The sequence below is a fragment of the Chlorocebus sabaeus genome, chromosome X, assembly GCF_047675955.1.
Source record: "Chlorocebus sabaeus isolate Y175 chromosome X, mChlSab1.0.hap1, whole genome shotgun sequence".
NCBI classification, from domain to species: Eukaryota; Metazoa; Chordata; class Mammalia; order Primates; family Cercopithecidae; genus Chlorocebus; species Chlorocebus sabaeus.
Genome location: NC_132933.1, coordinates 99963355 through 99985674, shown reverse-complemented (window position 1 = coordinate 99985674; position 22320 = coordinate 99963355). Strand labels below are relative to the sequence as shown.

Below are 22320 nucleotides of genomic sequence, written 5' to 3'. Positions count from 1 at the left end.
ACGCAGGGACACAAATACATAAATGTTGTTAGAAGCCAAGATTTTCAGTATAAAAATGCCATCTACGAAGTATAAACTTTTTTTTTTTTTGAGATGGAGTTTTGCTCATCGCCCAGGCTGGAGTGCAATGGCGTGATCTCGACTCACTGCAACCTCCATCTCCCGGGTTCAAGTGATTTTCCTACCTCAGCCTCCCGAGTAGCTGGGATTACAGGCATGCGCCACCACACCCAGGGTAATTTTGTATTTTTAGTAGAGACCGGGTTTCTCCATGTTGGTCAGGCTGGTCTTGAACTCCCAACCTCAGGTGATCCGCTCGCCTCGGCCTCCCAAAGTGCTGGGATTACAGGCATGAGCCACCATGCCCGGCCTGAAGTATAAAATTTTGAAAAGTACATAAACACCTTGGAATATTAACTTTGAATTGGAAATATCAATATGATCCAACGACGTTTTTGCTTCTTTCAAAAAAAGTTTTTCCCTGCCTTGTTCATTGGAAATACCCAGAAGCAGTGACATCTAGTATCAATGAACATGCCTAGCACCTGTATCTTGGTGTCTGAATACATCCCAACTAAAGAAATGGCTGATTCTAGGTCTGGAGCAGGAAATGTCCAACATGAGCCTGAGGCATCTTTTCCTACCAGAAACCAAGAAAACTATCAAAGACTACTTAGTGTCATGTTAAAAAGGCACAGAAACAAACTTGAAAGGGCTCCCACTGGCCAAATATGGGGTAATTTGAACATCAAACAGAATGATAATTGCAATGGATTGAAACACACTGAATATTTTTTAAAATGAGTTCATAATGGCACTAAAAACAAACAGCCGCCGGGTGCGGTAGCTCACGCCTGTAATCCCAGCACTTTGGGAGGCCGAGGCAGGCGGATTACGAGGTCAGAAGATCGAGACCATCCTGGCTAACATGGCGAAATCCCGTCTCTACTAAAAAATACCAAAAAAAAAAATTAGCGAGGCGTGGTAGTGGGCGCCTGTAGTCCCAGCTACTCGGGAGGCTGAGGCAGGAGAATGGCGTGAACCCGGGAGGCGGAGCTTGCAGTGAGCTGAGATCGTGCCACAGCACTCCAGCCTAGGAGACAGCAAGACTCCGTCTCAAAAAAAAAAAAAAAAAAAAAAAAAAGCAGCAAAAACAAAAAACATAAAAACCTCATTTGAACCACTGGAAATAACTAGGACATCAAATCCTTCCTCTGAAAATTGGCATTTATAATGACAGAATTATATATTTATTTTGTCTTTCTCATGTAAATTCTATCTTGGGGTAACCCCAATGACCCAAGTTGATGAAGGGAAGTTTTTGTTTTTGTATTTTTCTGAGACAGAGTCTCCTTCTGTTGCTTGGGCTAGAATGCGGTGGTACGATCACAACTCATTGCAGCCTCAAATTCCTGAGCTCACACCATCCTCCAACTTCACCCTTCCTAAGTAGCTGGGATTATAGGCACATGCCACTAGGCCCCCTTAATTTTTCAATGTTTGTAGAGATAGGGTGTCACTATTTTGCCCAGGCTGGTCTCAAATTCCTGGCTTCAAGCGATCCTACCTCTTCGGCCTCCCGAAGTGTTGAGATTACAGGCATGAGCCACCATGCCTGGCCAGAAATATTTTACTTATAGAAGAAGGCTAGTTAATAAATGTAGAAAAATGACAGAATTAGAAAGATCACCACTTGCAACTCCTAATAAAACAACTGATTCAGGCAATAATCATCAATACATGAAACCATTAGATGAAAGGTTGATGGGGAAATTTACCATGGAGAGATGAGGCTATTACCACCTTAACCCACTGATAAATCTTAACATCACTAACAGCAAGACCACCAGACATTATGTGCCGCTTGGTGTGTTGAAGTAGAAATCTCACAGCACCACCTCTAAAGTGTTGCAAATAATAATAGTTATAGTAATAATAATAATAATAAATAACCTGAAGACAATAGAGTCTTAAGAGCTAACTTCCAACTCCAGGAAAAAATGGAGTGGGGGGCAGATAAGGGACATGTTAAATGACACCACAAGGGAGCAAACGGAGAAATCCAAAAGACAGGTCCTTCTACAGGACAACTGCAACAAGTCAGTGGCATGAAACGAAAAGTGGGAAGGCAGGCCCTGCTCTAGGATTAAGGGACCCTCAAGAGACATGTCAAATCATTCAGTGTGTTCTGGTTTGAACAAGCTGGATATAAAAAGACATTTGATTATGAAGACAATTGGGTAATTGTGGACTTGCTATTATGAGACATCACCAAGGAATTGTTACCATCCTTCAGTGTAATAATGGTATAGTGGTTTTAAGATATTCCTATTTTTTAGAATTGCATACTGAAGTATATAGGGATGTGATACAATGTCTGAGATTTGATTTGAAATACCTCAACAAAAGAAAAATAGAGTAGATGAAATAAATACAGTAGAATCTTATTCATTGTCCAATCTGAGTAGCGTGTGTATGTGTATTCATGGTAGTACCCTCTGCATGTTTCGAATGTTCATAATTTTAAAATTAAGTTTTTTGAGACAATGAAAGGGGATCCTGACTCTAAGAAAATGTTCAGAGTAAGTTGGAAAGGAGCATTTTTATTCAAGCCTTGTTTAGATTCAGTAACTAGGACAGTTTAAATGGGTGAGAAATGAATCAAACCATTCCTAGCTATTTATATACTGTGTAAAAAAAAATCCTTATGATAGGAATGTGTTTTATTTTTTAAAATAAAATAATCATTAATGCTGGGGGCTTCTGAATACCATTAATATTCTATTTCTTGAGCCGAGCAGTGGTTAAGTGGATGTTTATTTTATAACGATTTCTTAATCTACAAGTCTTATGCACATTTCTATCTGTACATTATATTTCACAATTTAAAAAGTTGAATTTTTGAAAAGTAAAATTGAATAGTAGAACATGATACTTTTTCTCCCAATTCAGTGTAGCCTCACTGACTGGTTAAGGAGATCGTCGCAGCCCCATGAAGGTGCTTTGGCCCACCAGATTGTGGAGTACAGTCATTGTAGAGATAGAAACAGGAACAAATATGGAAGGAGCTTCTTAAATCTTCCAAAACCTGCTTATCTCCCTGCCTGCTCAGGGCGATAAACAGAGGGGCACAGGCAGAAAGGAATCAGGTCTCTTCCATTCCTGGAGTGTTGGAGTTAATTCAAAATGGGGGACTGTGGACCAGGTGCAGTGGTTCACACCTGTAATCCCAGCACTTTGGGAGGCCGAGGTGGACGGATCACCTGAGGTCAGGAGTTCAAGATCAGCCTGGCCAACATGGTGAAACCCCATCTCTACTAAAAATACAAAAATTAGCCGTGTGTGGTAGCAAGAACCTGTAATCCCAGCTACTCGGGAGGCTGAGGCAGGAGAATCGCTTGAACCCGGGAGGTGGAGTTTGCAGCGAGACAAGATCACGCCACTGCACTCCAGCCCGGGTGACAGAGTGAGATTATGTCTCGAAAAAAGAAAAGAAAAGGAGGGGGGACTGTGGCTACAAGTGCATGACTCAGTTTCCCCTGTTCCCCTTGTCTTCTCTCCCTACAACTCTGCCTGATGATTTCTGTGTGCCCATCTCATAAATACAGACCTTTCTGGAGAACCCTCTCCTCCCACCGCAAAGGGAGGAAAGTTGCTTCAGAGTGGATAGTAAGTGTGTGGCGGGGTTCAGTCCAGCTGGCCCCTCCCACCCTCCTTCCAAAGGCATTCCTTCCCCATCACTCTTCCTCACCATCGCCAACAACAGAACAATCCTTTCTCTTGACGGCCTTGGAAGGTCATGAGTGAAGGCTAACTGGGGGCCAACTGAGATAGCAGGAGTCCAGGTCAAGATCCCTGTCTTGAGATAAAGTCTGAGATTCTCAGGCTGGCATTCAGGGTCTCATCCCTGCCTCCTGAGCGTCCCTCATTAGACCACACCAAATTGCTTCGAGCATGCTCCAAACACACTACTCTCTGGGACCCCCTAAGCCTTTATACAGGCTGTTTCACTTACCTAGTCACCTTTTTAAATGGAATTAAGAGGCACATGGTACTGATTATGTCTTGACACTGTTCTAAACACTTCACAGATATTACTTCATTTATCCTCACAACCCTATTATAAGCACTATTATCACCCCATTTAACAGATAAGGAACTTGAGGCACAAGGAGGGTAAGAGGCACGGATTCAAACCCAAGCAGTCTGGTGCCTGAGTCAGTGCTCTTAGTCACTGCACTATGCTGCCTCTTAAACTTCTGACTCACTTCCACTTCTTCCACACTGACCTTGGGTGTCAACACCTCCCCCGACCCTGCACGTGACATTTTCAAGCTCCCACAGCTCTCAGTTCCCACCTTCGCTTCACACTGTGATGAAACAATCTGATTGCCTCTTTTACTTTTTCATTTTTAAAAACTTTGTATTGAAGTAGTATAACACATAATGTACTCATTCTCTCTCTCCTGCCACCACGTGAAGAAGGTCCTTGCTTCCCCTTCATCTTCTGCCACACTTGTAAGTTTCCTGAGGCCTCCCCAGTCATGCAGAACTTTACAGGGCTTTGACACCTGGGTACATGTATCTCATCTAAAGAAGGCACTGACTCCTGCCAGTATCTGACACCAAACTCAAGCTAACCAGAGCCTCATCTTTAGGCCCAGACAAAGTTTATATCTTCCAAGTTACAGTAGTTCCATGTAAAGATGACGATCATGCAAGGATTCCAGCCAATTCTTGTCTCAGAATCGGACTCACCTGCTGATGCACCCTGGGGACCCTTAGACCAGGCAGCCGGAGATTTCCATTCCCTGGACAGGCAAGGCCAGCGCTCTTAAATCAGCAATAAGAAGATACAGATGACTGGCCTCCTCCGTCATCAACCCTTAAGAATAAGGGATGGAAATCTCTGAAGGGTGAATGAAATAGGAAGAGCAATGGGTGGTTACAGGAGGATGAAAAAACTCAAACAACAGCTAAAACAAGAGCTAGGCAAATAAACCATGGGATAACAGAAAATTCAAAATAAGGGAGAGAAAATGGCCAGAATCCCAGCCAAGGTGACATGTCCATGACTCTTCTGGGAAAACCCAAATAAGGGAGAAACGAGGTGGTAACCAGAGTGGGGGAGCTGAAATCCCCTCCTTTTCTAGAACATCTAATGATTATTCCACCCCCTAATTAAAGAAACACCCATAAAATTAGAAACCCAAACTCCCTTCTGTGCAACTCGTTCTCACAAACACGCCCGCACTTCTCTCTCTTAAGTGTTTACTTTCGCCTTGCAATAAAAGCTTCTTGCCTTTCCCTTCAAAAGAGAAGAGAAAAGTACTTGAGGCCGGGTGTGGTGGCTCATGCCTGTAATCCCAGCACTTTGGGAGGCAGGAGGACTCTGCTTAAGCCCAGGAGTTCAAGACCAGCCTGAGCAACATAGTGGGTCTCTGTCTCAATAAAAAAAAAAAAAAAAAGAAAAGCACTCGAGATATAATGCACACTTTCGATGAACTGTTACTAAGCCACCTGAGTAATCAGCTCCAAAATCAAGAACCAGAACATTCTCAGCACTCTAAAAAGTCTCTTTGGCCAGGCGCGGTGGCTCACACCTGTAATTCCAACACTTTGGAAGGCAGAGGTGGGCAGGAGTTCCTGAGGTCAGGAGTTCGAATGCAGCCTGGCCAACATGGTGAAACTCTGCCTTTACTAAAAATACAAAAATTAGCCGGGCGAAGTGGTGGGCGCCTGTAATCCCAGCTATTCGGGAGGCTGAGGTAGGAGAATCGCTTGAATCCGGGAAACAGAGGTTGCAGTGAGCCCAGATCACACCTCTGTACTCCATCCTGGGCGACAGAGTGAGAGTTCAACTGAAAGAAAGAAAGAAAGAAAGAAAGAAAGAAAGAAAGAAAGAAAGAAAGAGAGAGAGAGAGAGAGAGAGAGAGAGAAAGAAAGAAAGAAAGAAAGAAAGAAAGAAAGAAAGAAAGAAAGAAAGAAAGAAAGAAAGAAAGAAAGTCTGTCTCTTTGGGAGTTCAACTCAGAAAGAAAGAAAGAAAGAAAGAAAGAAAGAAAGAAAGAAAGAAAGAAAGAAAGAAGAAAGAAAGAAAGAAAGAAAGAAAGAAAGAAAGAAAGAAAGGAAGGAAGGAAGGAAGGAAGGAAGGAAGGAAGGAAGGAAGGAAGGAAGGAAGGAAGGAAGGAAGGAAGGGAGGGAGGGAGGGAAGGAAGTCTCTTTGGGCCTCCTACTCAGACCCCAGCGGTAATCACTATCCTGACTTCTATCACAATATATTGGTTTTGCCTGGTTGTGAACTTTATATGTATGGAATCATACAGTATTCTTTTGTCTGGTATATTCTGCTCAGTGTAATGTCTGTGGGATTCATCCATATTGTAGTTGTGAGTCATTTCTTCTCATTGATGTATACTATTCCAATGTGCAAATATACCACAATTTATGTATCATTCTCCTGTTGATGGCATTTGGGTTGTTTCCAGTTTGCACTGTTACAAATAGTGCTTTTATGAACATTATCATACATGTCTTTTGGTAAACATATATACGCATTTTTCGGATGGGCACAAACCTAAAAGTAGAACTGCTGGGTTATGAAGTGTGCATGTGGTCACCTTAGTAGATATTGCTAAACAGTTTCCAAAGTGGCTATATCAATTTATACTCTCATCAATACCATATGAGAGCTCTAATCACTCCACATTCTCACCAATATTCGGTATTGTCTTTTTCTTTCTAGTCAATCTAGTGAGCATGGTTTCATTTTGTATTTTTTTTTTTTTTTTTTTTTGACTACCGATGAGGTTGAGCACATTTTCCTAAGTTTTTGGCCAGTTGGCTATCCTCTTTTGCAAGATCCCTGTTCAAGTGTCTTGTCTATTATTCTATTGGGTTATCTGTCTTTTTCTTATTGGTTGGTAAAAGTTATTTGTATATTCTGGATATGAACCTTTTACTGGATATATATTTTGCAAATATTTTATCTAATTGTATGACTTATCTTTTCACTATTTTAATGGTATCCTTTGATAACCAGAAGTTTTAAATGTTAATGCTGTTCAATGTATCACTCCTTTCCTTTATGGTAATTACTTCTTGTCTTGTTCAATTCCTTCCTTACCCCAAGGTTATAAAGGTATTCTCTTATATCATATTTTAGAAGCCTTATTGTTTTGTGTTTTGTTTTGTTTTTGAGACAGAGTCTTGCTCTGTCGCCCAGGCTGGAGTGGAGTGGCGCGATCTCGGCTTACTGCAGCCTCGACCTCCTGGGCTTAAGCAAGCCTCCTACCTCAACCTCTGGAGTAGCTGGGACCACAGGCGTGCACCACCATGCCCTGCCAATTTTTTGTATTTTTAGTGGAGACGGAGTTTTGTCATGTTGGCCAGGCTTTTCTCGAACTCCTGAGCTCAAGCAATTTCCCTGCCTTGGCCTCACAAAGTGCTGGCATTACAGGCGTGAGCCCATGCCCAGCCTGTTTTGCCTTTTTTTTTTTTTTCAAGACAGAGTCTTGCTCTGTTGCCCAGGCTGGAGTGCAGTGGTGAGAACACAGCTCACTGCAGCATCCTGGGCTGGAGTGATCCTCCCACCTCAGCCTCCCAAGTAACTGGGACTACAGGCCCACACCACCATGTCCAGATAATTTTTTAAATTTTTTGTAGAGACAGGGTCTCAATATGTTGTCCTGGCTGGTCTCAAACTCCTGAACTCAAGCAATCCTCCTGCCTTGGCCTCCCAAAGTGATGGGATTACAGGTGTGATCCACTACACCCGGCCTCCAAAACATTTTCTAATTTTCCATGGATTTTTCTCCCTCCCCAAAGCATGTGGGCATAAAAATGACCACCGGAGGGCCTTGTCAAAATACAGGTTTTGGAGCCCCATCTGAAACCTCCTAGATTAGTATTTCTGGGAGGTAGGCCTGGGTATCTACACTTTACAAGTTCTCCCAGAGATTCAGACACAAGTGGGTTCCAGGTCCACAGTCTGGTAGCAGAGCCTGCATTTCCTAAGGGCAGAGAGCACAGGTCTGAGTCACCTGGTACTATTAGTGCCCAGCACTGGGCCTAACATAAAGCCATTTGTCATAAATGAAGGAACCAATGGACGAAGGATGAAAGGAAATAAAACACAATTTCTTATATCAAGATCATTTGAGTTCTTGAATGCTGTAACTTAGGGGAACCACTGAAGCATCATCTGGTCCCAGTTTAATCATATTTGAAACAAATATTTTTTTCCTTGTCTTCATATCTCTGCCTACCAAACATTCTCCTCACCTCTCCTATGCTGCTGTCCTGGGACATAGCTTTAAGTATGGGTTCTGACTGTCTGCTGGCCCTAAGAAAGTGGGGATGGCATAGGAGATATCCTGAGAGGGGGCTGTTCAGAGTTGGGCAGTGCTCCTTTCCCACCCCCCCCCCACCGCCCCCCACCCCCGCCCAGCCAACCTCCAGGCCTTGCAGGGGAAAATGCCCGTAGAACCCCATTCTAAATCAGTGTATGAATCCCACATCTCCGGGCCCTAAGCATGCCTCCCAGCCCAAAGCTTTTGAGAAACTTTCGCCGGACCTTTGTCCCGACCCAGACCCTAGCGTCCCCTACGCCCTGCCTCCTCTGCACTTGCAGCTCATGTGAGTTGCTCTCTCAGCAGCCTCTTGGCCATCTCTCACCACCTCCACTCATGCCTCTCTCGAGCATCTCAGAAAGGCCCAAACCTGACTTCCCCAGCCAGCTATTGTCCTGGCAGCACAGTCGCCACGCCAGCGTCCCCACCCAGTCAGCCAGCCAGCCGGCTGCTCCCTGGCCTCGCCAGCTCCCCCTCCCCGCCCCGCCCCAGGGAGGACCAGGCTGGCAGCTGGGAGCCTCCCTGCCTGCTCAGCCTTCCTCCTTCCCTCCCTCTCCCTCCCTGCCTCCCTCCTCCTCCGCCCGCCCCTGAGGCAGGGACCGTGCAAATCGAGGAGAGGGGGGACGGACAGGCCTGATGGGGTCCAGCTTAGGGCCCCAGATTCCCCACTGATGCTCTATCCAGGATGGGTGTCCCCAGCATCGTGGGACCTGGATTTGTGTGCACCGGGGTGGTTCCCAGGCCAAGAGGGTCCCTCCGGCAGTCCCTTAGTGCCCTCGTTTTGCATGAGGACCCCCCTCGGATGCTCTGAGCCACCCTCCTCAACCCGGATCTAAAACCCGGGACACAGCTATCAGGCCAGCCTCTCTCTCCACCCCACCCCCTCTTTCTGGCGTCCATCCCCTCCCCAACACCACCTCTGCTGCTGCCTCTGGCTGTGGACTTGCACCTCTTCCCCATCCCCGCCAGGCCCGGGGAGCGGGGTGAGCCTGGATGAGAGCCCCCCCAATCTGGGGCTCTCCCAGGCCATGGCCCGTGTGCTCCCAGGGAGGAGCCCCGGACCCTGAGCATCTGCTGGAGGCTTGGCAGAGGCCCCGCGGGGACCGTGTCTTCTGAGGACAAAAGGCGGCGGCCAGCAGGCAGACGGAGGGGGCGGTGGGGGGAGTAGGGGGACCGGCAGCCAGGCAGGCAGACGGGTAGCAGGGGCCAGCACTGGCCCCCCTCCCAGCTTGGCAGTAGCATGAAGATGGGGGTGGGAGTGTATAGTGGAGGAAGCACCTGCCGGGACCCCCACCTGCCAGCTAGTTGGGCACCCCAAGGCTGTGTGCTGCCCACCTGGTGTTCCCCAACACCCCTAGCCCTACCCAGTGCACCCCTCCGGTGCCTGCTTTCCCTGATGCCTGCGATTTAGACCAGCCCGGCTGTATCCACGGCAACAGAAGCAGGAGTGTCACTGGCCGGCAGATCACTGAGGGTCCCACAATGTGGCCCGGGCTGTGATTTACCTGGGTGAGACAGCTTGAGTCCCCATCGTGGATTCTAAGACATCCCTGCTGAGAGAGCCCAGGTAAGCAGTCAGCATCCCTCTACCAAGGATTGGGGGCTGGGACTTCTGTTCTGTCTCCCCACACATACTTCAGAGTCTCCATCACTGCCATGCTCTCCGTCTCTCTCTGACTCTGTTAGTCTCTTTCTGCTCCATCACAGGGGCTCCTTGGCACCCAAGCCTGGGGACTCCTCATCTTACCCCCATCTTCCCCAATCCCAAATGTCCCATGAAAAAGGGAACCACCACCTGTTTCCCCTCACAGGGTCTGTTTTTATCATCATGGTTGCGTTTGGGCATGAGGCTGTGTTAATCTTTCCTTGTGTGCTGGCTGTGGAAGGGATGCCTGGGATCCCGGCAGTGTTCCCTTTACAATGCCTGCACCCTGGGCAGGCTCAGCCTCTTGCGGCTGCTCCTCTCCCTCTCCCTCCTCCTCCACTCTCTTCCAGGATCCTTGGCCTGCTGGCAGGGTGTGTGTGTGTGTGTGTGTGTGCATGTGTGCGTGTGTGTGCATGTGTGCACCTGGGTAGCAAGCAGGTGGATAGACATGACAGAGAAGCTGCTCCCAGCCCAGACCACCCCCCATTCCTTCTTTCCTCCTTTCCTTCCTTCCTTCCTCCACCACTGCACCCCCTCTCCATCTCTCCCTACAGGTAGCAGAGTTTTGCTCACTCACCACTGAAGATGTTGCCGATTCCCAGCTAGAGGGAGGAAGCCACTGTAGGGCTAGAGGACGGTGAGGTGGTAGTGGGGAGCACTTCCAGGCCCTAGGCTGCCTGATGGTTCTGTGGGGGCAAAGATCAAGCCCATGACAACCTGCAGGGGCCAGGAACAACATGGTTGTCCCTACAGTGTGGGACCCAGCTTCCACCACAAGGCTATCTGTCTCTGTTTCAGATGCCCATGTTGTATCTGGGAACCCCCAGACCTTGTGGCCTTGTGCCCAGTAGCCAGAGGTCTGTATATCTGGAAGGGCAGGAAAGCCTGGTACATACAGAACATGGATCCTCCCAGGGACACTTCCCCCAACTACTAGCTCTGCAACTTTAGCGGAAGCATGTCACTTACTGAACCTCAGTTTTCCCATCTGTCAAAGAGACCGATAACCCTTCCCTGATGGGTGTGTGTAGGGATTGAATGAGTTGGTGCGTGTAAGTAAGAGATGCGCATCGAGGTGGCACTGAAGCAATGTCAGCAAAGCTCACGGTCAATATTGTTGCTGATTATTCATGATTAATAGTGTTATTGATTACTTGGAGGAGGGACAGGTCCTTCTTCTCCAGGGTCTCAGCAGAGATCTGGGGAGGGCAGCAAGTGGGCAGATGGAGAGGAGTGGAAGAGAGGCAGGAGAAGCCTTGTGTTAATACTTCTCATTTGTAGAGAATGATAAGTGGTTATGGGCAGAGCCTCCCTCCCCCATCCCACTCCAGGCTTCTTTCCCTGCACTTGCCCCTGTTTGTGCACACACACACATGCATACACACACAGAGGCTTGAGCCCCCCTGAGCCAGCAAAGGCCTGGCTTGCAGCCTGCAGCCTTCCTGGCCCTGGTGATGTATGTGTCTCCCTGTTGAGGGGAGACTTGGCAAGAGTTTGGCCTGTGGTCAGTGGTTGGCAGGGCCTGGAGATGAGGCTGAAGCTCCTGAGATCACGGGGCTTCGGGTAGAGCTGGGGTGTGGCCCATGCAGCAACCAGACCTGTGAGGGATGCCTCCCGGGGAGCTGCTCACCTAGAGCCTGGGATGGGGGAAGAATGGGGTCTGCTGGCTGATTTTGGGGTACGGAGATGTGATGGGACACAGAGTGTGGGGTTGGTGACCAAGGGAAGAGAAGGAATGGGGAAAGACTGAGGCACAGAAGACCATCTCTGTGGGGGCAGGGAGGGGGACTTTGAGGCATAAAGTAGACTTTTCTGAAGAAGCATTTGGTGTGGGAGAGGACCTGGTCTGTGGTCTGGAGGCCTCTGGGCCTGAGCGCGGGTGTATATATGTTACTGGAAATGTGTGGCTGAGTGTGTAGTTTGTGTGTGCATGTCTGTTCATGGGCAATGTGGCTGTGTATGAACCTATGTGTGTGAGCAGGCCGTGTGATGGCATGCGTGTGAGTGTGTGGGTATCTGGGTAGGCTTGTGTGTGTACTGTGGGGTGGGCATGACTTTGCATGTCTGTCTGGGTGATCAAATGGGCATGTTTGATTTTGAGCCTGAGTGTGGGTGTGTTTTCTCTGAGCCATCAGGCCTGTTGAATGTCTGGTTGTATATGTGTGTGGCATCAGTTTTTCTTTGAGTGTATGTGTCTGGTTGTATGTGTATGAGTGTGTGGGTTTCAGAATGCCTGGGTGTGCTTGCCCAATTAGATGAATGCCTAGTTGTATCTGATTGTGCATACTGGTGTGTGCTCATGAGTGTAGGTGCATCTAAAGGGTGTGTTTTTGAGTGTAAGGGCATATATGTGCATGTCCATGCATGTATGAGAGGGTGTATATGTGTGTGTGTATATATGAGTGTGTCTGTCCTACATTTGTGTGAGTAGTCTTTTGACTTTCTGTGAATGTCTGTATGTGGGTTCTCCAGCATTTTTAATTATATAGATATCCATGTGTGCATGTTCCAATGTATATCACCTATAGACAAACCTTTATGTCCACATCTGATTAAGGAAATGTTAGTGTAGGTGGGCACACTAGTATAAGGTGAACTAATTGTATGGGTAGGGGAGAGTGTGTGAATGAAAATCTATTTTGTGGGTATGCCTACGTGTGCACATTTGATTGTGTATGTGAGTATGGCTGTGTGGGGGAGTGTATGCCTGTCTGCACACAAACACACACACACACGCAAAATGCTGTGTGCATAGGTGAAATGGTGCATTGTCTAATTGTGTTTGTGTGTACACTGTTATGTGTGAGTAAATGTCTGATTGTGGCATGCATGAGTAGCTACTTGGATGTGCATGTCTCATTATGTGTTTTGTCTGAATTTCTGAGTGTTTGAGTGTGAATGTGTATTTGAATATGCCTGTGAGTGATTGTGAGTGTATATGTGAGTGTATATGCTAGTATGTGTGAACATCTGGCTGTGTGTGTTTCATTGAACATGTCTGTATATGCCTGCCTGTCCATACACATCCGTGTGTGTGTGTGTGTGTGTGTGTGTGTGTGTGAATATGCCTGTGTGTATGCCTGTACATTCAGACAGGCATACACAGAGGTATATTCATATGTGTGAATGTGCCAGTTTGTACAGTTCTAATTATTTGCATGTATGTGTTTGCGTTAATGCATCTTTGTTCTGGAGCATATGTTATAGAACACAATATAAGGTAATGTCCATGCATGCCACTCTCAGCCTGTAAGTGTGTTTAAGTGTGTGTGTGTGAGAGAGAGAGGATGTGTGTGAGGATGTGTGTGTCTGTGATGAGTGTGGATCAGTCCTTCTTGTGTGGCTGGATGTACAGTTGTGTGTATGTGAGTGTACTTCCATGTGTGCATGTGTGTGAATATACCTTTGTGTCCAAGTCCATCTGTGAGAATGTAAATGTAAATGATTCCTCTTTATTGTGTAGCTTCTCATATGGGTGTATGCATTTGTAGGAATGTACATGATGTACATATCTGGCTGTGATAGTGTGAGCATGTTTTGTGAGTACATTTGTATTTCCGTGTCTGACTGTATGCATATGAGAATGAATTAATGAACAACTCTATGTGCATGTGAACATGCCCACTTGTGTGTACAAGTCTGTGTTAGGAATGTCTGCGTATCTGTACTTCATGTCATTTACAAGCATGTGCATATCTAGGTGTTTATGTGTGTGAGTACACCCACACAGGTGTGTGAGTGTGTAAATATATGTGGTCATGTCTGGGTGTGTGTGTGCACACATTTGGGAGCTTGCCTCTCTGTCTCCATGTTTGTTCATCATCTCCTTGGGTGTGATACAAAGTCCGTCTGTGGACATGTGAAGGTATGCATGTATGTACCCCTGTGTTTGTGAGTGAATGTATGTCATTTGTGGGCATTATGTCATGTGAATGTATGTCATGCATGCATGCCTATGTTCAAGAGTAAACAGGCCAGGTGCAGTGGCTTACGCCTGTAATCCCAGCACTTTGGGAGGCCGAGGCAGGCGGATCACGAGGTCAGGAGATCGAGACCATCCTGGCCAACATGGTGAAACCCCGTCTCTACTACAAATACAAAAATTAGCCAGTCGTGGTGGCGGGCTCCTGTAGTCCCAGCTACTCGGGAGGCTGAGGCAGGAGAATGGCGTGAACCCAGGAGGCGGAGCTTGCAGTGAGCTGAGATCGCGCCACTGCACTCCAGCCTGGGCGACAGAGCAAGACTCTGTCTCAAAAAAAAGAAAAAAAAAGGGTAAATGGATGTAGACGTGTGACTAAGTACAGTGTGAGTGTGTCCATGTGTAAGGATGAGTGTAGGTGTTTGTGCATGTGTCTGTCAGTTGATGTGAGAGAGAGATACTTGGCCTTGGGCCTGTGCAGATTGGGCCTTATTGGCAAGGGGATGAAAAGGGAGAATACTTACAAGTCTGTGTACCTCGGTATGTATTTATGTGTATGACTGAGAGTCACTGGTGCCCTGCGAGACTATGTCTGTCTGTAAGTGTGTAGACATCCTGCAGATTGGCAAGTTATGACACCTGATGCCTGTGACCCCCATTCTGGGGCTTCTCTGACCTTGACCATGTACTGGGCTTTTGTGGGGGTCTCAGGATAATTCCTGTCATTATTCACACTCAAGAAGTGGGCACCAATCATGGCCGATGTCCTACTGGGGAAAAGAGGCCTGTTTAGAAAAAGATTCTTTGAAACACAAAGACCTCCCTTCTCATCCCCCCAGCTATCAAAGGCCCAGAGTAGAGTGGCATTGTATGGTATCTAGGGTTGGTAAATAGTTTTCACTGAGAGGACCCAAATTATGCCATCCAGGCAGAAATCTAGACAGTGAAACCCCGTCTCTACTAAAAATACAAAAACAAAATTAGCCAGGTGTGGTGGCGGGTGCCTGTAATTCCAGCTACTCGGGAGGCTGAGGCAGGAGAATGGTGTGAACTCAGAAGCCGGAGTTTGCAGTGAGCTGAGATAGCGCCACTGCACTCCAGCCTGGGTGACAGAGCGAGACTCTGTCTCAAAAAAAAAAAAAAAAAAAAAAAGAAAAGATCTTAGTAGAGTGTGTGAGTGTGCGTGTGTGTGTATGTGTGTGTAGACTGGTATATCTGGTGAGAGAGAAAGGATGTGGTCTGCATGTGTGTAAGAGAGAGCATGTCCCGGGTGCAGTGGCTCATGCCTGTAATCCCAGCGCTTTGGAAGGCCAAGGCGGGTGGATCACCTAAGGTCAGGAGTTTGAGACCAGCCTGACCTATATGGTGAAACCCCATCTCTACTAAAAATACAACTGGGCGTGGTGGTGCATGCCTGTAGTCCCAGCTACTCGGGAGGCTGAGACAGGAGAATTGCTTGAACCCAGGAGGTGGAGGTTGCAGTGAGCCGAGATCACGCCACTGCACTCCAGCCTGGGCAACAGAGCAAGACTCCAGCTCAAACAAAAAAAAAAGAGAGAGAGAGCGCATGGGTGTATGGGTGTTTCTGGGTAGGGTGTGCATGTGAGGCATTTGGGTGTGTTTGGGAGTGTGGGGTCAGTGAGGTTGTATGTAAAGTGGCCTGTGTGGGTGGAGGATGGTATAAGTGAGAGTTGGGTTGGGGATATGTGTGAGGATGTGTGTATTTGAAGGGTATGTGAGTGTGGGTTTATCTGAATGGTGAGATAGGGTGGGTGGTGTGCATGAGAAAGAGAATTTGGGCACATCTGGGTGAGGGTGGGAGTGTATATAATTGGGGGTGTCTCTGGAGTGTGTGTATGGGTGGTGTGTGTGAGACAGTATGGATGTATCTGCATTGTGTGTGTACAGTGTGAGTAGATCTGGCTGATGGTGATTAAGAGAATTGGGGGTCGAGATTGTGTTTGTGTGTAAGAGAGAGTGGGGGTGTTTCTGAGTGTGGTAGAGGTGTGAGCACGCATGTCTTCTGTGGGAAGAGTGTGCGCTGGATGAGGTGTGAGAGTTTGGGTTTAACTGGGTTGGAGGCAAGTGTGGATGTAGTGGGGGGGGGGTGTATCAGAATATAGGTGCATGTGAGGTGTGGATGTATCCGGATGGCGTGTGAAAGAGAAAGTGTGTAGGTACATTTGGGCTGTGTGTGAGACAGAGTGTGGATGTATTGGGGGTAGAGTGGGTTTGAATGTGGGTGTATCCGGATGGTAGGCGAGTGACAGCATGGGTATATTTGGGTGATGGAGTGTGCAATAAAGTATGTCTGGATGGCGTGTGATGAGAGCTTTGGTTGTATCTGGGTGGAGAATGTGGGCATATATGTACTTGGGTGTGGGTGTGAATGTGTATAACTGGATGGGTTGTGTAAAAGAGAGTTGGGGGCACAGCTGAGTGGGAAGTGTGTGTATGGAGTGTGGGTGCTTGTGGGTGGTGTGGAGGAGATGAGAGCATGGGTGGATCTGGGGAGTGGGGCATGTGCAGAAGTCCACTGGATGGCATGTGTGAGAGTTGGATATGTCCAGGTGGGTTGTGTGTGTGGATGGAGTTATACCTGGGTGGTGCATGTGGCTTTGAGTGGATCTCCATGGTCTATATGGGATGAATCTGGATGATGATGTAGGAGAGGATGGATGTGTCTGGATGGGGCTGTGAGAGTGGGGCTGTATTTGGAGTGTGTGTGTGTGTGTGTGTGTGTGTGTATGGGTATGAGAATGATGTGTGTGTGTGTGGATGTATTTGGCTTGGGAATTTGTGAGTGTGAGTACTTGGATGGGGTGTGGGTAAGTGTAGTCCCTTTGGAAGTTATGTGTGTCATTGTGGGTGTGTCTTAATACTGTGTGTGAGAGAGAGAGAGAGATTGTAGGTGCACCTGGTTCGGGTATGAAGGCTCTGAGTTGGGGTGGGGTACAAGTTTGAGTGTATCTGTGTGATGTGAGAGTGTGGGTGTACTGAATTGGGAGTTTGCATAACTGTGGAGGGCCTGTGCGTGTAAGTGCATTTGAGATGTATGTATATGAGAACAGGTGTATTTAGATGCGATTTGTGTGAGAGGGTGTGGGTGTATCAGTGTTGGGTATATGTTTGAAAGTAGGTGTATTTGAGAAGAATGTGGGCACATCTGAGTTGGAGCATGTGAGAGTGTGGGGTATATCTAAGACCGCAAAGACCTATAGGATGTGAGCAGGGCTCAGCCTGTGTCTGAATGTCTACATGGCTATGAATCAGGATGCGTATGTATAAATAGGATGTGTCATCTCTGAGTGGTGTGAGAGTGTGTGGGTGTGTGTGTGAGTGTGAGTGAATCTAGGGGGTGTGCATGTGGCTGCATCTGGCCACATGTGCGAGTATGTGGCCAGCATGTGAGTATGAGGATAGCATGTGTGAGTATTTGGGTGAGGAATATATCTGAGAATGTGACTGTATCTGTGTGTGAGTGTGCAAGTGGTATATCTGGAGGTTTTGTGTGTTCAATAATGTGGGTGTGTCTGGGTAGGGTGTGTGATTGTGGACATGTGTATGAATGTATATATATTTCCCGGGACATATATATCTCTGCTGGAATGTCTGTAAATGTGAACATGTCCATGTTTGTTTATGTATGTGACTAGGTGTGTGTGGCCATTTGTACCTGAGTGTATCAGCTGGATTGGGTGTGCACGTGCTTGTGCTAAAGTGGTATGTATCTGTACTTGTGCATGAGGTGAGTGTACTTCTACATGTAAGTTGGATCTTCAAGGTCTCTGGAGGCAGCTTTTGTGTTCGAATCCTAGTTCTGCCATTTATTAGCTGTATGGCTTTGGGCAAGTCACCTAAGCTCAACAAAGCCCCAGTGTCTTATCCGTAACAGTGGGACTACTATTACCTATCTCATAGGATGAGGATTGGGTGAGTTATATGAAAAGCACTTAGAGGCTGGACGCGTTGGCTCACGCCTGTAATCCCAGCACTTTGGGAGGCCAAGGCAGGTGGATCACTTGAGGTCAGGAGTTCGAGACCAGCCTGGCCAATGTGGTGAAACCTTGTCTCTACTAAAAATACAAAAATTAACTGGGCATGGTGGCACACGCCTGTAATCCCAGCTACTCGGGAGGCTGAGGCAGGAGAATCGCTTGAACCCGGGAGGTGGAGGTTGCAGTGAGCCGAGATCATGCCATTGCACTCCAGCCTAGGCGACAAGAGTGAAACTCCATCTCAAAAAGAAAGAAAGAAGGAAGGAAGGAAGGAAGGAAGGAAGGAAGGAAGGAAGGAAGGAAGGAAGGAAGGAAGGAGAGAGAGAGAGAAAGAAAGAAAGAAAGAAGGAAAGAAAGAAAGAAAGAAAGAAAGAAAGAAAGAAAGAAAGAAAGAGAAAGAAGAAAGAAAGAAAGAAAGAGAAAGAAAGAAAGAAAGAAAGAAAGAAAGAAAGAAAGAAAGAAAGAAAGAAAGAAAGAAAGAAAGAAAGAAAGAAAGAAAGAAAGAAAAGTGGCTGGGCACGGTGGCTCACACCTGTAATCCCAGCACTTTGGGAGGCCAAGGTGGGTGGATCACCTGAGGTCAGGAGTTTGAGACCAGCCTGGCCAACATGGAGAAACCCCATCTCTACTAAAAAAAAAAAAGAAAAAAGAAAAAACCACACACACACACACACAAAATTAGCCAGGTGTGGTGACGCATGCCTGTAATACCAGCTACTCGGAAAGCTGAGGCAGGAGAATCACTTGAACTCAGGAGGTAGAGGTTGCAGTGAGCCAAGATCATGCCATTGCACTCCAGCCTGGGCAACAAGAGTGAAACTCCATCTCAAAAAAGAAAAAAAAGAAAAGAAAAAGAAAGAGAAGGAAAAGAAAGAAAAAAAGAAAAGAAAAGCACTTCGAACAGTGCCTGGCATGTAATGAGTCCTCTGCACCATATAAGCCATTATGTATTACCATAATTATTAGCCATGCCAGTGTGTAATAGTATGTGTCCATCTGCAAGTGTGAATGGGGTTTCTATGTGCATATTTCCCCTGTTATCTGTGTCTATATGTCTGTGTGACAGAATGAGCATATCCTGTGTGTATCTGTGTTTGTACATGAAAGTGGGTTTGTACTTCTGTGTATCCCAGTGTGCATACAAAACCACGAACATGTGAGAAAGGAAGCATGTGTCCCGGGCGTGAATGGAGGGGGTTGGCCCCATGTGTGTATTTCCCAGTGCACACACATCTGGGTGTATGAGTGCACATGCCTGTATCTGTGATAGTGTAGTGTCTGTGAGTGTGGGTGTGACCTGCACTGCTGGTGTGTCTGCACATGTGAGCATGCTTCTATCTGTGTGTGCATGCCAGCGTGTTTTTATCTGCCTATGTAAACAGGTTTGTAGGGGTCAATATGTAAATGTATGTATGTGAATCTCTGTTGCGAGTGCCTATAAATGTCAGAAGGTTGGTATCCAGGTTTATATGTGATGATCCAGGTGCGTGCGTGTGTGTGTGTGTGTAAAGGGCTAGTGTGCATCTGAGAGTCTTTCTGTATTTATAAACATCAGTGGCTATGTGGATGTGTATGCTTCAGTCTGCATTGCTCTACATGCCTGCTTGCCTTTGTGTGTGTGTAGCAGTGAGGCTGAGCCATGTGCTTGTATGTGTGAGCAGGTCTGTACTCTGTGTATATGGATGTGTTCCAGGGCAGATTTGTGACAGTGGCTTTGTATAGTAATAGAGCGGGTTTTAATCTCTTAGTATAAGAACCAGTGGGGTGGCGCATGGGAGGGCCTGGATCTATAGGATATGAGCAGGACTTGACCTATGTTTTCTTATGTCTGTGCATGTAACACTGTATCTGTAAGTGTGTAGGTTCATGTAGTTTGGTTCATGTGTATGTATGTCTGTAAGTGCCTATGTAAATGGTGAACGCATTTCGCCTAGACCTGTATTCCCTTTTTTTTTTTTTCCGTAGAAGAAAGACTATTAAGAAGGCTTTGAAGTTAAAAAATAAAACTCTCGGCAGGGCGTGGTGGCTCACGCCTGTAATCCCAGCACTTTGGGAGGCCGAGGTGGGCGAATCACGAGGTCAGGAGATCGAGACCATCCTGGCTAACACGGTGAAACCCCCGTCTCTACTAAAAATACAAAAATTTTAGCCAGGCGTGGTGGTGGGCGCCTGTAGTCCCAGCTACTCGGGAGGCTGAGGCAGGAGAATGGTGTGAACCCGGGAGGCGGAGCTTCCAGTGAGCCGAGATCACTCCACTGCACTCCAGCCTGGGTGACAGAGTGAGACTCCGTCTCAAAAAATAAAAAAATAAAATAAAATAAAAATAAAACTCTCAATACAATTTTTGTGTGTGACACAGGGTCTCACTCTGTCGCCCAGGCTGGAGTGCAGTGGCACGATCTCGGCTCACTGCAACCTCCACCTCCATGCCGGCCATTTAATTTTTGTTAAATAGATTTTTTTTAACCCTTAAATCAGCTCAACAAATATATAATCAGTAATTTAGCTCTGTAAGATTAAAGCTCCATTACTTTATTTTAAATAAAATATGTTTTAGGCCAGGTGTGGTGACTCACACCTGTAATCCTAGCACTTTGGGAGGTCAAGGTGGACAGATTGCTTGAGCCCAGGAGTTTGAGACCAACCTGGGCAATATGGCAAAACCCCATCTCTACAAAAAATAGAAAAATTAGCCAGGTGTAGTGGTGTGCACCTATAGTCCCAGCTACTCAGGAGGCTGAGGTGGGAGGATCACTTGAGCCCAGGAGTTCGAGGCTGCAGTGAGCCATGAACATGCCACTATACTCCAGCCTGGGTGACAGAGTGAAACCATGTCTAAAAAAAAAAAAAAAAAAAAAAAAACAAAAAACTCAGAACCTGTCTCTACAAAAAATAGAAAAATTAGCCGGGCATGGTGGCACATGCCTGTAGTCCCAGCGACTTGGGAGGCTGAGGTGAGAGGATCCCTTGAGCCCAGGAGTTCAAGGCTACAGTGAACCAAGATCTCGCCATCGCACTCCAGCCTGGGTGACAGAGGGAGACCCTGTCTCAAAAAAAAATTTTTTTTAAGTATATATATACATACACACATACACACACACACACGTATATAGGTCTTAAAATTTATTCCATAAAGTACATATTTCCCTGTAAACTCCCTACATATACACAAGAGGTAAAAAGTGAAAAAAAAATTTTTTTGAGACACAACCTTGCTCTTGTCACCCAGGCTGGAGTGCAGTGGCATGATCTTACCTCACTGCAACCTCTGCCTCCCAGGTTCAAGCGATTATCGTGCCTCAACCTCCCGAGTAGGTGGGATTACTGGCATGCACCAGCACACCCGGCTAATTTTTGTATTTTTAGTAGAGACAGGGGTTTTCCATGTTGGCCAAGCTGGTCTCAAACTCCTGGCCTCAGGTAATTCACCCACCCAGGCCTCCCAAAGTGCTGGGATTACAGGCGTGAGCCACCGCGTCCAGCCAAAAAAAAATTTTTTAATAAAAAAAATGACGGCCGGTTGCGGTGGCCCAGCACTTTGGGAGGCTGAGGCAAGTGGATCACCTGAGGTCAGGAGTTTGAGACCAACCTGACCAACATGGTGAAACCCCATCTCTACAAAAAATACAAAAATTAGCCGGGCATGGTGGTGGGTGCCTGTAATCCCAGCTACTCAGGAGGCTGAGGTAGGAAAATCACTTGAACCCGGGAGGTGGAGGTTGCAGTGAGCAAAGATCGCACCATTGCACTCCAGCCTGGGCAACAAGAGCGAGACTCCGACTCAAAAAAAAAAAAGACAACAGAAACCACAGTGGGAAGGGGATTAATTATTAACAAAAAGTTAGAAATTTCTGATTGGGGTGCCCCTACAGCCCTTCACCCCTGCCCCGCGCCCCCTACCCATCTCTGGCTGTGCATAGCTGATATACAAAATGGTATACGGTTAGCCTCAAAAAGGGAGTAAAAATGTCACCGTCCTCCTCTGGAAGCGTCTGTACAGTCTGAGACTGTAGGCCTGTATTTCTATAGAAAGGCAGTTATATAGTTATATCTGTGTATTGTATGTGTGTGTATCTTTGAGCAATTTGCTGGTGTGGGTATCTACATGCATGCCTAGCTGTTTCTGTGCAGTTGAGGGGGCATGTTTGTGTGTCTGTGTATGAGTGTCTCATTGTGCTTATCGGCTGGTCTGAATGTGAGTGCAAATTTGAATTTCCATGTACACATGTCCCCATGTGCACATATCTGTCTGTATGTGCTAGTGCTTCTATGTAATGTGACTAGATGTAAATGTATTAGGGCATTCACAACCTGGCACACAGAGAAAGTGAAATATTTTATGGCACACTGGAGTAAACTGAAGAGGGTTAGGGGTACTAGAGTTGGGTGAAAAGGAATTTCTTACATTT

The 22320-nt window shown here is 46.7% G+C and overlaps 1 protein-coding gene across 1 annotated transcript in view; it reads left to right on the top strand.

The window, feature by feature from the left end:
- The first annotated feature begins 9024 nt into the window (after positions 1 to 9024).
- GPR173 (G protein-coupled receptor 173) overlaps positions 9025 to 22320 on the top strand; it is a 30941-nt gene continuing 17645 nt past the window's right edge. Inside the window, exon 1 of the mRNA XM_007991755.3 lies at positions 9025 to 9916. The gene's annotated coding sequence lies outside the window, so the exon portion shown is untranslated. The remainder of the gene's footprint in view (positions 9917 to 22320) is intronic.